We start from the raw sequence: 16,729 nt of genomic DNA, 5'->3' as shown, positions 1-16,729 counted from the left end.
TTTGGAGTTGGTGGTTGGGATTAGGGTCATGCGGTGAGGCCAGTGGCTGTTGAGGCACTGGTTAGTATCAGAGCCAGATACACACAGGTTACATAAGCCGCGATCATTAGTGCGAGAGCAATAATTCTAGCACTAGACTTCCTCTGTAACTCTAAACATGTAACATGTAAAAAAATTTAAAGCGTTACCTATAGAGATTTTTAAGTACCGAAGTTTGGCGCCATTCCACGAGTGTGCGCAATTTTAAAGCGTGACATGTTAGGTATCTATTTACCTGGTGTAACAGTAACATCATCGTTCATAGTTTACAAAAAAATCGGGCTAACTTTAGTGCATATTTTAGGGTATATTTCAGTGTTAATGTACTGAGAATTTTGTGCGAATGTAAGTAAAAAATCTGCTAGTTTATGTCCAGCTTAGGTCTTTTTGGTAAAGTAAAAATGCTTATTTGTTCAGATGAGCTGGGCTGTGGAGTGAAGGTGATCTCTGTCTGTTCCCGTAAGCATTTAAATTAATGAATGATGAAAGACATAGGCCCCTTCTGACTCCCTTTTGGAAATGCTCTTCAATTACACCATTTTCTGAATTTCTTTCCAAATCCCAGAATTTCAGCCAACGCTTAACAACTTTTGAAGAATATTGCTCGGATGAAGGGACCTTGCCACAAGTCCTATCTAAAATGTACAATCTGTTATGCAGTCCCCCCGAACAACCACACCTACCTTGTATGAGAAACTGGGAAACGGAGCTAAACCGTTAGTTCACAACGGGCCAACAACAAAGCTTTATTAGATTTGCCCTAAAATCATCAATTTGTACATTTAAGAAACCAATTTTAAAAATCTGAGGAGGTGGGATCACACTCCTCATATGTTACATAAATTCTATCCAAATACAATTGATCGTTGCTGGAGATGCCAGGAGGGAAATGGAACGCTACATCATATATTCTGGTTCTGTCCTAAGTTAAAGTATTTTTGGGCGGAGGTCAGGAGAATTAGGCCTCTTTCACACGGATGATCCGTATGTCCGTTTTTCATCCATCCGTTTTCGGATGAAAAACGGACATACAGTCATCCCTATGGAGCGTCGGATGTCAGCGGTGACATGTCCGCTGACATCCGACCCCGCTCCGATCCGAAAAGTGTAACGGAGGAAAAACCTACTTTTCCCTCCGTTTTCGGATCGGATCGGATGACGACGGACACTACGGACCGTCATCATCCGATCCCCCCATAGGGGAGAGCGGCGCTCTGACAGGTCCGTCGCTGCACAGCGTGCAGCGATGCACCTGTCATCTTCCTGCTCAGCGGGGATCGGCGGAGCGATCCCCGCTGAGCCAGCGTGTGTTCACGGGGCGGATCATGACTGATCTGCCCCGTGTGAAAGAGGCCTAACTCAAAAATTCACATGCTACAAAATTCCTGATGATCCAGCCTTCTTTTTGTTACATGCTTCAACTATTTCTGCAAAAATCTATAAAAGATCAGTTGTACATCACCTGTTGAACACCGCCAAATCCTGTATTCCCTTTCATTGGAAAAAGTCAATGTCACCGACTATTGTGAATTAGCTTCACAAAGTGGAAGACATAAACAAAATGGAGGATTTGGTACTTACAGCACAACAGAGACGTGACAAATACTCCATTACTTGGGGCCTATGGAATATATTTGTACTGTCTGAGGAAGGAACAGCTCTTTTTGGGTCATAATCTCTCTGACAGGCCATATTGCTTAACTGTCTCCAATGGCACAAGCCATCGCCATCCCAGACTTCTCTCTCCATCTCACTTCCCCCACCCCCTATTCCCTCTTCTTGACATTTCTATTGTATCTTTAATCTTGTTCTCACGAAAAAGGAAAAATTTGCAGGCAGCTCCATACTTACATACATACAAGTATGTAGCTAGATGTATTAATGTTTATACATTAATATCATGTCTTGGTTCTGCCCTTTCCGGGATTCGATAAAAAATATGTTAAAAAAAAGAAAAAAGAAATTACAAGTCTTCCAGACTAGAAGAGTTTAAGGAAAGCAGTGCGTAACTTATCCCGGCCATACACAATGCAAATTTCGAACGAAAATACAAATCGAAAGTAAAGTCGTTTTTTGTATCGTTAGTGTGGTATGTGCGACACTTTTTCGTACGACAGCTGAAATTAAATGATCCAACATGTTGGGTTTTTCTACGAAAACCATCCAAATTTTGTATCATTAATGGGGGAGTTGGACGATTTGACCTAAGAAATAGAACTACGCATGATGGCTGGACCTGATTTTGTACAGTAGGGGTGTGTCCAGTAGAGGTGTGGTTAAAATGTTAACTATTACATCACTTCCTCTATTGGCATGAAAACAGTGTTTGGAAGTATGATTTTTGTACCTAATCAATGGTATACTCACATGCTGTATTTGAGCGCCGCTTTCGTTTATCCCTCAACGGTGTTGTATATGTTGTAATATGTTCACCGATTTATGTGGGACATTATATTATATGTATGTACACATACAGTCAATACTGACCAGGCCAGAATTCAATTGACTGGTTGATTAGTCAACTGAATTTTAACATAGCAAGGGGACAGCTGAAGACCCTTTGATGTGTTAATCTTATGCAAGTCTATTTGAACATCTCAAAGGGTGTTCAGGTAGTATCTGTTAATCTAATCTAATTACACATATCTAGGGGGACTTGTTGATGTTGATATGCGGGAGTGCAAATTGGGGTGGTTTATGACTGCAGCTGTTCACGGCTGGGAGTTGTTGTCTATCTGAAAGACTAAAGTATATAAAAGACCTGAATGGAGATGGCCAATCAAATTGCTCAGCCATTCAGTGTCTAGTGAATATAACATGGCATTCAGTCTATAGTTTAAGATAGGCTTGTCTGTGTATGCACACACAGACCTAGGAACATGGGATTCTAAATTATATCTACTCTGTCGGATTTTTTTGTCATCTGTGGACTTTGGACTTTGTTCTGTGTTGGAAGTCAATAAAGTGCATCTCTCTGGAAGACTTGGGTTGCTGAAGAAGAGTACTTACTAATTAATTATCATACCCACTGTACATCATATCACCCAGTATATATTAAATCACTACATTGGTGCTGTGACCGTTCTTTGAAGATATTAAATCACTACATTGGTGCCATTCAAGTGACCAGAAGAGCATTTTCGGACTTAGTAACAGAAGTCGGTGGTGACAACAATCCTGTGAGGTGGACAGAAGTCTGATGAAGAACCAAGAACCAAGAGCTGTGCTGTGACTCTAATGTCTGGTTGTGACATAAGAGAGCCTGATCTACAAAATTAAACAAGTTGGGAACCCCAGAATTATTCTCTGGAGACTGGAAACAACAAAAAAAGGACAGTGTCGTGTACCAGAAGACCTGAACTGGAAGCTGAAGAGTAATTAATGTGGTGAGTAAAATATTTCCTTTTTTTTAAATTATTAGTAATATAGTCAAAATGCTTACTCAGTGTGAAGCTAGTGTCAGTTCTGATAAAGTTAACAAATGGGTATTAAAATGTATTAAGCGCCATGGCGGTCCTTATGAAATTCCAGAAAAATGTAAGCAGACGTGGACGATGATGAAGGAATTTTTAGAGAAAAATGTTTTTGATAACAAAATTTCAGAAAGTAAAAGGAAAGGATGTATTATACAGGGCTTATTATCTTGCTGTTTAACAATGGAAAGTTCTTTAAAAGGTAAGGTTGAGGAAATTACCCAGTTACAGAAGGCAGTTGATAATAGCAACAATGTTTGTGAGAGGTTACAAAACCAATCAGACACCGAGACAGTAAATTTAAAATTGCATGCAGTTACCATTGGGGAAGCTTTGCTTGAGAAATCTAAATGCTGTGATGAATTATCAGAGGAAAATGAGAGATTAAAATTAAGAATTATGGAATTAGAGAAGAGATCTCAGGAATGCAGATATGCATCAAATCTTGGATTCAGCAATCTGCAGCAAACAGAACCTCATATTAAATCTGATAATTCATTACCAGCCGCCCCCACTGTGACCACCACAGTTTATAACAATAATAATAATACAGGTAAAGTTCGACTTGTAATGAAGCCTTTGAAACCAAAAGAATTAGACGCTATTCTTAAAGAAATAGGAATGGTTCCATACCATGATTTAAACAGATTTTTAAAATGGTTTTGTGACGTGCAGAAGGTCAGAGATATGTGCAATCTCAACCCATCTGACTTAGAAAGAGTTTTGCAACATTCTTTAGGAAGTGGTCTTTGGATGAGAATTAAACAGATCTGTATTCATCCTCTGAGGACAAGGGACATATTACTGGAATTATTATGTGTTTTGTATGGTGTACGTTCTGATGTTACTATTCATGGGAAGATCCAACAGATGCAAAATGAATCTCCCTATGAATTGTCACACAGGATAGCAACTATTATGGAATTATTGGTCGGTAATAATCTTGCATTTGAGCGTGGGGGCTTGATACATATGAGTATGTTTCTAGATGCGTTGCATGAAGATATCAAACAAAATATTTTATTAGTTACCCCAAATCCTCATGATTTAAAAGACATATTGTTGAGAGCAGACCATTTATGGAGAAAGTCAAATGAGCAGGCTGTCAAAATTGATTTAGCCACATTGTTTGGGACAAATACTGAACATAAAGATCAGAAGATAATATCCTATGATAACACCCAGAGAGGACACACCGGGTCAAACATAGGTGATATTAATATGAAAAACAGAGCTGAACAAAATAATAATAAGAAAAGGTCCAAGACTTGGATACCGTTTTCTCAGTTAAAACAGAAATATGACCACCTGAAGATTGAGTATGACAAGATGAGAGGGGAACGTGATAAATTATTAGAGCAGTTGAAGGGGGTACAAGATGTACATTCTCCAGATCTGTTTTTGAATGCAGATGACACTTCTCTAGCAGTGGGGGTGAATTAGCTTTAAACTGTATATGTGTAAATAGTGTTTTGTTTTAACTTCAAACAACGTTTAAAGACCTTGCTAATTAGTTTTGTTGGAGAGTTTTTTTGTCTTTTAGATATTGACATTTAAATGACGGTGAATAGCAGAAGCACAGTCTGAAATTGCTGGCTAGTGGGGGAGAATTATGGAAGAAATGCTGAATAGACAACAAGGAATTATAAAGCATTCATGGACTCTCTCGAAATTCATCAAGCAATGGACCTTTTTCCTTTTTCTTCAACACCCTAATTTTTATTTTTCTCCCTTTTTTTGCTTTTCATTTTTTATTTTGTTTGTTTTATTTCTTGAACTTTATCTTAAAACCAAAGAGAAGCATTTAAACCTAAAATAATTTTCATAACATCTGTACATATTACATAATGCGTATTGATCAATATATTTGACATCTAAGGTGAGATGCTGCACAATGGCTTGGCATAGCATAAATTTTAGTATGTTGGGTGGTTTTCCTAAATTTATAAGAGGGGTGAGTGAAATTCATCACTCTAATCATGATTTGAAACTTTGTTGAATCAGTTGTTTATAATATGCTAAAGGCTATGACATATATGGATGAAAAAGACCTTTCTACCTTTCATGGTGAAGATACTGGCAAGAATTTCCACTGCCGCTTTGTCTGGATAGAAGATCTGATAAACACTGATGTCAAGCTGATTCTATCTGAACCATCGTGTGGGTCCAAAGGATGGACTGTGACATCAGCTCGTCTTTGCGCAATATTCAAGATCTTGATGTGATATATTAAGGCCTAACAGCTATATGGGCCACTGATGTTTACCAAATCCTTTTCTAGTCATGGTCTAAAAGTTATATTATCTAATAACTGTTTCATGGGGATATTTTAGAGGCTGGCGAAGAGAGATGTAACCAGTTTCAACTTCATATTTTATATGAGCCATTGTAAAGCATCCAGTACCTTAAATCAAAATGATATTTTTTTTGCTGTTTGATTTATGGGTCAGTTCTAGTAGTTAGAACCAACCCAAGTGGGGGTATATGTTATATATGTTGTAATATGTTCACCGATTTATGTGGGACATTATATTATATGTATGTACACATACAGTCAATATTGACCAGGCCAGAATTCAATTGACTGGTTGATTAGTCAACTGAATTTTAACATAGCAAGGGGACAGCTGAAGACCCTTTGATGTGTTAATCTTATGCAAGTCTATTTGAACATCTCAAAGGGTGTTCAGGTAGTATCTGTTAATCTAATCTAATTACACATATCTAGGGGGACTTGTTGATGTTGATATGCGGGAGTGCAAATTGGGGTGGTTTATGACTGCAGCTGTTCACGGCTGGAAGTTGTTGTCTATCTGAAAGACTAAAGTATATAAAAGACCTGAATGGAGACGGCCAATCAAATTGCTCAGCCATTCAGTGTCTAGTGAATATAACACGGCATTCAGTCTATAGTTTAAGATAGGCTTGTCTGTGTATGCACACACAGACCTAGGAACATGGGATTCTAAATGATATCTACTCTTTGGACTTTGTTCTGTGTTGGAAGTCAATAAAGTGCATCTCTCTGGAAGAATTGGGTTGCTGCAGAAGAGTACTTACTAATTAATTATCATAACCACAATACTATCCACCCAATACATATACCCGATCACTACAAACGGATCGTTCGAAATTTGCATCATGTATGGCCTGCCTAAGCCACAGTTCCCATATTTTATGGAATTAGGGTTGTGAGTTATTGAGATAACTTCTCATCGACTAACAACAGATTCATGCGATCTTTAACAGCTTTAAACCGGACTGAGGTTATTGGAAACAGATTTCCATCTTAGCAATGATTTTTGCGATTGGTATTACCTAGTGATATGTAAGGTTTCTTAATCTAGTCTACATAAGCTATGTTAGTCAAATCATTAGAATGCAACCTTCCATTCCCATTACTAATGAGGTTGCCCACCACAGAAGGCTCTCAAGTTCCCCATGCCTTCCTTATAGTCAGGTATCATTTTTCAAAAGGTTAACTGCCCAACACCTCCTGTCCACATCGGTTATAAAGCTGTTTAGAATGATTTACAGGCAATTGACCAACCACAAGCTTTACAATCATCGTGTTGGCTTAGGTCAGCAGATTGCAAGCTTGTGAAACCCACATTCATGCTATTTACATTCACCTATTCTCCTGTTTCAGAGTCATCAGGGCATATATTTGCACTTTTTAGAAGCATTAATAAAGCAAATGATTTTTGTGACTAGCATTATATTATTTCAACAATGGAGATCCTTTAGTGTTTCTGCAGCGTAAGCAATTTAGAAGAGCAAGTGTTACAATTTGATGTAAATACAGTTACAAATAGCTATGAGATTGCAGCCGCTGTTATCAAGATTTCCTTCCCTTTGGTGGTCACAAAAGCTTTCCTTCAAGTTTAAACCATGCACTTGACTATAGGTGCCTACAAACACAGGATTAACACAAGCTTTCAATTTATGGCAGGAACAGGATGTGAATATGCAAATCCCAACTTTAAAGATATTTTAAATGTTAGGTTGGATTTTTCTGGTCTGTTGATATTGATTTTCCCAAAGATAGGACCCTACTGGAACTGTCCGCTTGGTGCTCCCTTCCTGCTCCATAAGCACAGACATGCCTGCCTGGCCATTTAAAATGTGTAAGTGCTTTGTGGCCATTCTAAAGGGTAATTTTCATTAAAAAAAGGTGGAGTTTGGCAAGTTTGGTTAAAAAAAAGAGAGTTTATGTCTTTTATATGTCTATGTATGTTTAAGTCATACTGCTTATATTTTTTGGGCTTCTGAATGCTCCAATGATCCAGGCTTACATACAATTAAAGTATAAACACACACATGCTGCTGGTACACCTTTCCCAGTAAACTTCTCCAAAAAAATAAATGAGAAGTTTACAAGAGGCCATTAAAATGTTGGAAACTGTTTGAAACGAGCCAGCAGCATAGGTAGACCAAAGAAGCATGCACCATGCAAGTAAAACACCTTCTATTGCAGCGGAAGTAAAGACAGACGTGTTACCTCTGCAGCCTGTACTACTGTACAGGAGCCACAAGAATAAAAGGGCAAGGAGAAAAAACAGGTGCAACTCATTAAGGGACTAATACCTATGCATGCAGCACCCCCTCAGCGACACCAGAGGGACTACACCAAACTCAGAGATCCTTTTCAGCAGTAAAGTCACTAAATATAATATGGCTTATACCTGGGGATAATAATTCAATAGCTGCTAACACAGCCACACACATACTGTAAATAATGCAGAGAAATGTGGCAGGACATGGCAAGTGAGTAATGAGTTTGAGATGTCAGGTATTGTGGAATATGCCTACTAAGTGAATTTTCTTTTATCTTTGTTATTCTGATGAAAACTCACCTTGCAAAGAATTCCCAACCACCTGCAAGGAAAGTAAAAAAAAAACAAAAAAACAACAGTAATATTCCTTGCATGTGATTGCATGATAGAAGTCAGCAAAGCTTCACCACATTAAGCTAAGGGTATAATTCCTTGCAATTCGAACAGTGTATTGCCTTTAGTAAATAAACCCCAATTGCTCCATATCTAATCATAGTTCACAAAATGATTATTCCTAAATATTGGAATTAATACAAATCTCCCAGTTTTTCAGATTAAGTAAATTAAATCAACTAATTAGATTTACTACGAGGAAAGAAATGCTCTCTCCTCTTCTAGAAAAGATAAACATGAAATCTAGGCCAGTTGGAGCAGCTTTAAAGCGGAGCTCCAGTCTGGAATTTTTTTTTAAAAGTCAGCAGCTACAAATACTGTAGCTGCTGACTTTTAATATAAGGACACTTACCTGTCCAGGGATCCCGCAATGTAGGCACCCTGAGCCGATTCATCAATCGGCTTTGGGTGTAGGCATTGTAAGTAAGGGAACTACTGTGCATGCGCGAGTCACGCTGCGCTTTCTGAATGGTGCCACCGTCTTCTGGGACCTCTGTGTGTCCCAGATAGCAGCAGGGGAAAGAAGGAGGGGCTGGAAATGTCATAGATTGCCGATCTTACCCAGACGTGGGAGTGGGTACCTGTCAAAACCAGGTTCCCGCTCCCCCCCAAAAAGTGCCAAATGTGGCAGTGGAGGAGGGGTGCAAACAAGCTTCCCCTATTGGGTGTAGCTCTGCTTTAAGATGATCGATATCACATCTAGGTGTAGCGGAAACGTAGTCAGAAATGCGTGAATAATGCACTAAGACGCGCGATGCGCTTGTGGTGTCATTATTTCGTAATGGCACCCCAAACTCGGGTAGTGGTCGCTCGTCTTGTTGTGCATTTTCCAAAAGTGTGAAAAATGCAGAAAAAAGCACGTTGAGCCCAATCTCGATCCAGTGCTGTGCCCATCTGCCGCAACTCTTCTCCCCTATACCTCTTCTCACAGAAGACTTTCTGCTGCTGTCAATCAAATCCTGTGAGGGGGAAGGGGCCGTACAAAGCTATATGTGTCTATAGACACACACAGCCTGGCTTGGGATCAAGCCCGCACATCTGCCCCCATAGCACCGTGGATTGCTATGGGAGCAGACAGAGAAGAGAAAAGAAGAAATGGACAGCGCCAACGGGGAACCTCAGAAGAGGAGGTGTGGGGCAACCTTATACAAAGCCATTGCACAGAGCTGGTTAGTATGACATGTTTATTTTTTTTTTTTAATTAATCTTTACAACCACTTTTAGCCAATTAAAAAATGAATACTGGGGAGATTCTAATGTATTAACAATGCTAGAGTGTGCCGTGTGTGACAAGTGCATTTGGTGGTCTGTGTAGTGTGTACAATGTGGTCTGTTAGTGGGTCATGCAAATTAGTTATTTCATATCACGTTTTTTAATTGTGCTACATGAAGCATGCTCTGAACATGACACAGACTCAGAAAATCGCAGACACAGCTACCACCCCTGAGGAATTCACCTTAAAAACCTCAGAAATATTATGTTGAATTAAATGGGGTCTATTTTATAATAGACCTATCCTATATTTTATAACTGTATATCTTTGCAAAAACGACACTGTGTACACTGTGTAACGATTCTGACCAAAAGTGTTTTGGTTTATCTAATGATTAATATATTAAATGGTTTTAGAACAGTGAGAAATATCATGCTGTCTCCAGATGTGTTATTTGCAAATGAATGAAGAGAGAAACACTCACTCATCTCTAGCTTCCTTTGGATGAGAACTTTCCTGACCCTAAATAAGAAAACAGATATTATTTGGTATAATGTCTTGACCTCTCCCAGAACGAGAATTGTTAGGCACCAAAGCTATGTACCTGCGGGAGGAAATCTATAGAGTGAATCACTATATCTTTCTGTAATGATGAATCCAGGCCCCTAGGTTGACTCACCTGCAGTGGATTTTACAAAAGACACCCTCTTTAACCATGCTAGACTTTTTATTTGTTGCATTATGGAAAACGAGGTTCTTCTGGCTACAGCAGAAGTGTGACTTTGTACTAAACTGTGGCAGAGGTAGTTAGTCTGGAGCCAATAGGTGATTCAGCTCATCAGTGTCTAAAAAATGTTGACTGAGTGGACAGACCCTTTAAAATCACCTTCACTTTAAATATGTTCTCAGACTTATTACTTAATTAACCCTAGTCTTTTCTTATACCCTTTTTGGTTTAAATGACTATGTTTTTTTAATTTTGCTTTAGTCAGTACAAGAACTCCAAGTGATGTTAGTACAGACAATGGAAGGCAAAAGCCGAGAGGAGATTTGAAAAGCCAAACTGTTATTAAAAGTATACATTTCAGGACTATATTTCAGGTAGTAATTCAACAAGCTGGAATATCGCCCCCTAGATAATACATAATAGTGCTGTGAGCACATTGCAAGACTCCAAAATAAATGAAGTTTTCTGATTTCATCCACCTTATGTTGCAGGAGATCAAAATTATACACTTATTCTGGCATAAGCCATTCTTCTGTCTCTTCCATTAAGGCACAATCTGCATAATTAAGTTGTTTTAGTTAGCAACATTTTTCAATATTATTGGCTGAGCATTTCTCTATAGGTATATAGCAATTCTGAAACTAAATCTTCTTATTTTTTAAATAAATACCCTAACTACTTGCTATAAATCCGAATACACAAATGTCTACCAAGCAGGCTCGGACTGGCCATAGGGCACACCGCGCACTTGCCCGGTGGGACAGGGGCCACCGGGCAGCATGTGCTTGTCGGGCCAAAGCAGCTGAGCTGCTCCTTGAGCACCCGCCACTCACCCGGCCTCTCCGTGGCTGGCCGGCCGCCATTACAGTTCGGCCGGGGGGCGGAGACTACAGGTCACGTTACCTGTGACCATGAAGAGGGAGGGGATCTACGTGAGACGCGGCCGCCAGACAGAGGAAAAGTGAGTGTGGCTCCCCATGCGTGTGCCTGAATATGAGGAGCAGCTGCATACACATTAAAAGAATCCATCTCTTTATTTTTCTCCTACAGCCTCTGAATGCCTGCTTCTCATCCTCTCCCTCCCGTGGGCATTCAGAGGCTGTAGGAGAAAAATAAAGAGATGGATTCTTCTACTGTGTATGCAGCTGCTTCTCCCATCCAGCTTTTTTTCTACTGCCCCCTAGTGCTCTCAGGCTCCCACCATGCTCTGAGTCTCAGGTGCCTCCCCCCCAGTGATCACCAACTCCCCCCAGTGCTTTCCAGCCCCTGTACACTCCGGCCCCCCAGAGCTCTCCAGCCCCTCCCAGTGCAAATCAGCCCCCTTGTACTCTCCGCTCCCCCACAGTACTCTCAGCCCCCCTGTACTCTCCAGCCCCCAGTGCTCTCTAGCCCTCCGTGCTCTCTATCCCCCCAGTGCTCATAACCCTCCCATGCTCTCCAGCCCCCCTACCAAGGTACTACAATATTATAGTCAGTGTTTATCAGTATATATATATATATATATATATATATAATGCTTAAATGCTTACATGCACGACATTAGTGAAACAAAACATTTACCATGAAGTTGGACTACTGATTATGTATATCCTCTTGCAGGAAAAGAACCCAGCTTAAAGGTGTGATGAATCAAGACTCCAGTTTACCTTGTTTATATCTGCTGGAAAAAAAACACAAGCAATAGTAATATATTAAAAGGTGCTCATAGACGGTTATCCAGAGTAATTTTCTCTGCTGAACTCTACTAAACACAGTACAACCGAGTTATTTATTCTAATATTTACATTTGTATAGCTGGGCAAAACCATTTTCATTTAAGCTTTTCAGTCTAGGGACATGCAAGCATATTGAATATGCTTGAGAACAAAGTTCAAGTTATACATACAGAATGTAATGTGTGTTCATTTATCTGTAAGAAGACAAATCATTTAATGGCTGGGAAGCTCTAGGAGTTCACACTAGACTGAAAATACACTCATTTACCAGAGTGGCTGGACTGGGCCTGAGCTTTTTTTTTGCTGTGTCTTTTAGCACATCATTCAGGATAACTTTGTCACTTAAATTATATAAGGAAGATGGTATATAAAAGAGACCTGACCTGGCCTAAACAGCTTCCAGGGTAAAACAAAGTGCTGAATTGGAGGTTTCAAATCAATCTCTGTGTCCTTGTAGAGAGCTTCTTGGATACTAGACTTAGGCTGCACATGGAGCTTAAATGTCTGCAGGTTTGACAGTTGATTGACAGGATGAGGTTTAGTGACAGAAGGGAGTGGGGCTTAATCTTAACTTGGGCAGAATTTGAATCCTGGGCTTAAAATCCAATGGGACTACAAGGAGACCAAGGGATTGATTGGAAGGCTCATACAGGTCCTTGCAGGCACAGCAAGGTGTCTGAACTCAACACTGATATCTATTTTAGGCACCGTGAGTTCAAATTTTATCCTTGTAGTTAGTATTCCTGTTAGTTTTACTATCCCTCCCACCACCTAAATCCATGGCTTTATGGTACACAGTACAGGTTAATTTTAGTTTGAGAAAGCTTAAAATACATTGGGGTTTATTTACTAAAGAGAAATAAACTGTATACTTTGCAAGTGCAGATGCACTCATTTTCCTCAGAGCTTAGTGAATGTGATGAAGCTTCACTTTGTAAAGAATACCCAATGAGGTGCAAGAAAAAAAAAAACAGCATTTGTTCTTGCACATGATTGAATGATGGAAACCAGCAGAGCTTCACCACACTTACTAACTTCTGAGGAAAATAAGTGCAACTTGTCTTGCAAAGTGCACAGTCTATTTGCCCTTAGTAAATCAATCCCACTGTTTCCTAATTCAGTGTTGTTCAAGGGGTACTCTGCTTCACCCCAGAACTTTCACTAAATAGCAGAAACCATGTCAACAGTCACTGGGTGGAAGTATGAGCTCTAGCATATGTTGACCTCCATAAAGGTAAGGAGTATATCATTTTCTTTGCTTAAACTATATGTAAACCCAAGAACAGAAATGTGCAGCTTACTAGTCATTATTTCTAAATGTTAAGCTGTATTAAAAGAGAAATATGGGAATCGGGGTTACTGCAGATTCATACTTACCTAGGTGGATGCAGCATCGGTCCAATGCTGCATCTGCCCCCCGGCGCCTTTTCACTGAGAACCAAGGGATTGAACCTCGCTGATCGCTCCCTGAGCAGACAGCTTGTCAATCAGCAGCTCTCCGCTCTGTTCCTCCACGCTCATTGGAGAGCTTAGCTGTGGGGGGGGGGGGGGGAGCAGGCGTCTCAGCCTCTCAACGGCTCTCTGAGAGGCTGAGACGGCTATCAGTCCAGGCACCTGGTGGATCCAGACTCCTATAGTCGGGATGATGTGGTGCCTGGACTGATATTGGTGACGTCAGCAGAGAGCGGACTTCAGACTGCTCTCTGCTGAATATGGGTCACAGGAGTGAAAAACGAATTGCACTCCTGTGACCCATAGGAGAAGCCCAGCCAAATGAGTTCAGGATGGACTTCTCCTTTAATTTACCATTTTCAGACTTAACATATTTTCTGTAAATACAAAAATATCTGATCTTGCCAGAAATCTTGCATCCTTGTAATATATGCAATAACTTTTGATTATAAGTACATAATTCATTTTTATGTTGCTTGTTATGCCAATTAGGCAAAATAGCCTAAATTTGATTAAAAAACTACGATTAATATCATTAACTTTCTTACCCAATTCAAGCACATATAGTTATAATAAAATCTCAGCTATATATTCTCACAAGCACTGATTAGTGCTGTTGCTTGATGTTCAGGTTGCAGGTGCTGCCCCTTGTCAACTACAGAGCATTTTCCACAATTGTAATCCATCGTAAGTTGCACAGTTGTGCTCGGCCTTCCCCCCCTTGGGGTGTCAGAGAGCCGGGGGGATCTGGGCCAGGACCAGGTGGTGGAAACCTTTTGAAGACTTCAGATTCAGGAGAAATGGCTATACACATGTGATTGGTAACTATGCTTTAAATTGTTCTGTATCTTTATATTGATCATACATAATCATGTACATTTGCATTTATATACTTTTCATGCATGTAATCTTTTCTACAGCGCATACATATCCTCTGAAGAAGACCCGATGGGGTCAAAATGCGTCAGAATTTTTCCAAGCGCTTGACCACTTGTACAATTGTGTGTAGTTTTACATGCGTTTTTACGCTTTTAGTATCTCCTGTACCACAACTCATGTTTTTACTTTATTGTCATCATGTTCCAATAAAATTATTCTTTTTTTAATTGAGTGTCACCCTTTTACATCTTTTGCTGCCTAGAAAACCCCTTTTTCTTGGGGGACAATTCCCTTTTCTCCGCATCCTTGTAAACTTCCTGTGCACTGAACCGAAATATCAAACAATTATATCAGCCTTCCCATCTGTCTTGTGTGAACTAAAGGCAGTGTTGCCAACTGTCAGTATTTTTAGTGGCAGCCAGTAAAAATAAGGGCACTTTTCTCCTGCCAGTAAATGCCAGTGACAGGAAAAGGTTGCCAGTTAAAATTGTGTCTGTGATGCTCGGCTCATGCGCTGTTCCAGTCTGTAGCCAGCCAAGACCATCCAAGTGCCTACAGTGTGTTCAGGTGGGGGGCAGTCTGGCAGAGGCGGTGCCTAACTGTGTCACATGATGTCATGTTGCAAGGGAGCTGAGCGGCCAGAGCCTCGTGTGCGGGTCTAGGGCATGGGAGCAAGGCAAGCCAAAAGCAGGACTGTCAGTGCTGTTTGGACTGGAGTGGAATGGAGGGATCACCTGGCACGGAGAGACTGTCACTGTGACTCAGGAGGGGACGTGTTGTGTCGTTGAGATGTCATCATCATCTGTGCTGCTGCACATTGCTGTAAGTGTCACTGCGAGAGTTCATTTCATGTGTGTGTAATAACAAACAAATATTGGTGCAAAAAGTAGGTACTGAGCCTAGAGTTCTCAGTAGGAATAATGACAGTTCAAAAATTCCTTAAAAGTCAGTTAAATCCATGTAAAATGCTCACTGTAGTGGCAGCTCAGTGTTGGAGCAAGAAGCAGCTGTAGAAGACAACATGGGAGAGAACACAAGCGCCTTTTAAGCGTAGCATGTACATGAGTTTATTACAGGTAAAAAAGAGTATTACTCACAAAGGTATTAAAATCACAAGCATGTAGTGCTGTTAGTAAGATCCTCACTGTGCTGGGTGTGCCCAGTGAATGTAGAAAGATGTATTTCCACGATCAGATCGCATCAGTGGACTCCGTTGCTTCCTGGGTCTGCGGATCGCACAGTCGGGCTGCCGTGATGTCACTTCCAGGATGAAATGTGCAGACATTGGCGATGTGTTTGTGGAGCATCTGCTCCTTGTTCAGGCTTCTTCAGGATGGTTTGAAGAAAGAGCGCATGCTCCGCAAATGCGTTGCCAACGTCTGCACATCCCATTCTGGAAGTGACATCACGGCAGCCCAACAGTACGTTCCAGGGACCCAGGAAGCAACGGACTCCACCAAAGCTATCCGAATGCGGAAACACAGATTTCTACATTCACCGGACATTCCCAGGACAGTGATGCTGAGGATCTTACTAAAAGCACTACATGCTTGTGATTTTAATACGTTTGTGAGTAATACTCTTTTTTTTACCTGTTATAAACCCTGTACATGCTACACTTATGCCACGTACACACGATCAGAAATTCAGCCAGCTCTTGTGTTCTCTCTCCTGTCATTTCATGTGTGTGCCTGCCCATTCTAATTTCTTGCCCTCTGGAGTCCAGTCCCTGAGTTACTTACTTACTATATTAAGAATAAAATAAGAAATATGTTTTTTGCCTTAATATTTACCTTAAATCCCATTGCTAATTGCATATTGTACTTGTTTGTAGCCTAAATATTGATATTTTCACTTAAAACTTCTGAAAATGCCAGTAAAGACTTGGCTGTGCCAGTAAATTTTGGGTGTTGTGTCAGTAAATTTCAATCTGCTGGTTGGCAACACTGACTAAAGGACACCTCCTTCCTCTGTAATGGAGGTGAGATGAGGAGAGATGGAGGTTTGTAGCCCAAATAAGGAGAGCAGCCTAGGACAATGCTACTCCTCCATAAATACAGTACAGTGATTAAGTTTTTCCACCCTACAACAGGAAGTATGTCACAGGATCCCCATGTGAAAATAATGGGAAAAATATACTTATAATATAATGAGGGTGAAATATACTTTAAAAAGCTCCTCCAGAATAATTACATTTTTTCAACATTCTGTCACTTTACAGGTGTCAATAAACCACACCTGTCATCATTCAATCCTAAGAAAAAGCAATAGGAATATCACT

The 16,729-nt window shown here is 40.3% G+C and overlaps 1 protein-coding gene across 2 annotated transcripts in view; it reads right to left on the bottom strand.

Annotated features, from left to right (window-relative positions):
* MYPN (myopalladin) overlaps positions 1 to 16,729 on the bottom strand; it is a 290,321-nt gene that overhangs the window by 251,778 nt on the left and 21,814 nt on the right. Inside the window, exon 2 of one of the 2 annotated variants that reach the window (XM_073596444.1) lies at positions 11,963 to 12,062. The gene's annotated coding sequence lies outside the window, so the exon portion shown is untranslated. The remainder of the gene's footprint in view (positions 1 to 11,962; positions 12,063 to 16,729) is intronic. The other variant, XM_073596445.1, reaches the window with a different exon arrangement.

The sequence above is a fragment of the Aquarana catesbeiana genome, linkage group LG08, assembly GCF_042186555.1.
Source record: "Aquarana catesbeiana isolate 2022-GZ linkage group LG08, ASM4218655v1, whole genome shotgun sequence".
NCBI classification, from domain to species: domain Eukaryota; kingdom Metazoa; phylum Chordata; class Amphibia; order Anura; family Ranidae; genus Aquarana; species Aquarana catesbeiana.
Note: the sequence above shows the minus strand (reverse complement) of the source record. Positions and strands in the feature narration are given on the sequence as shown.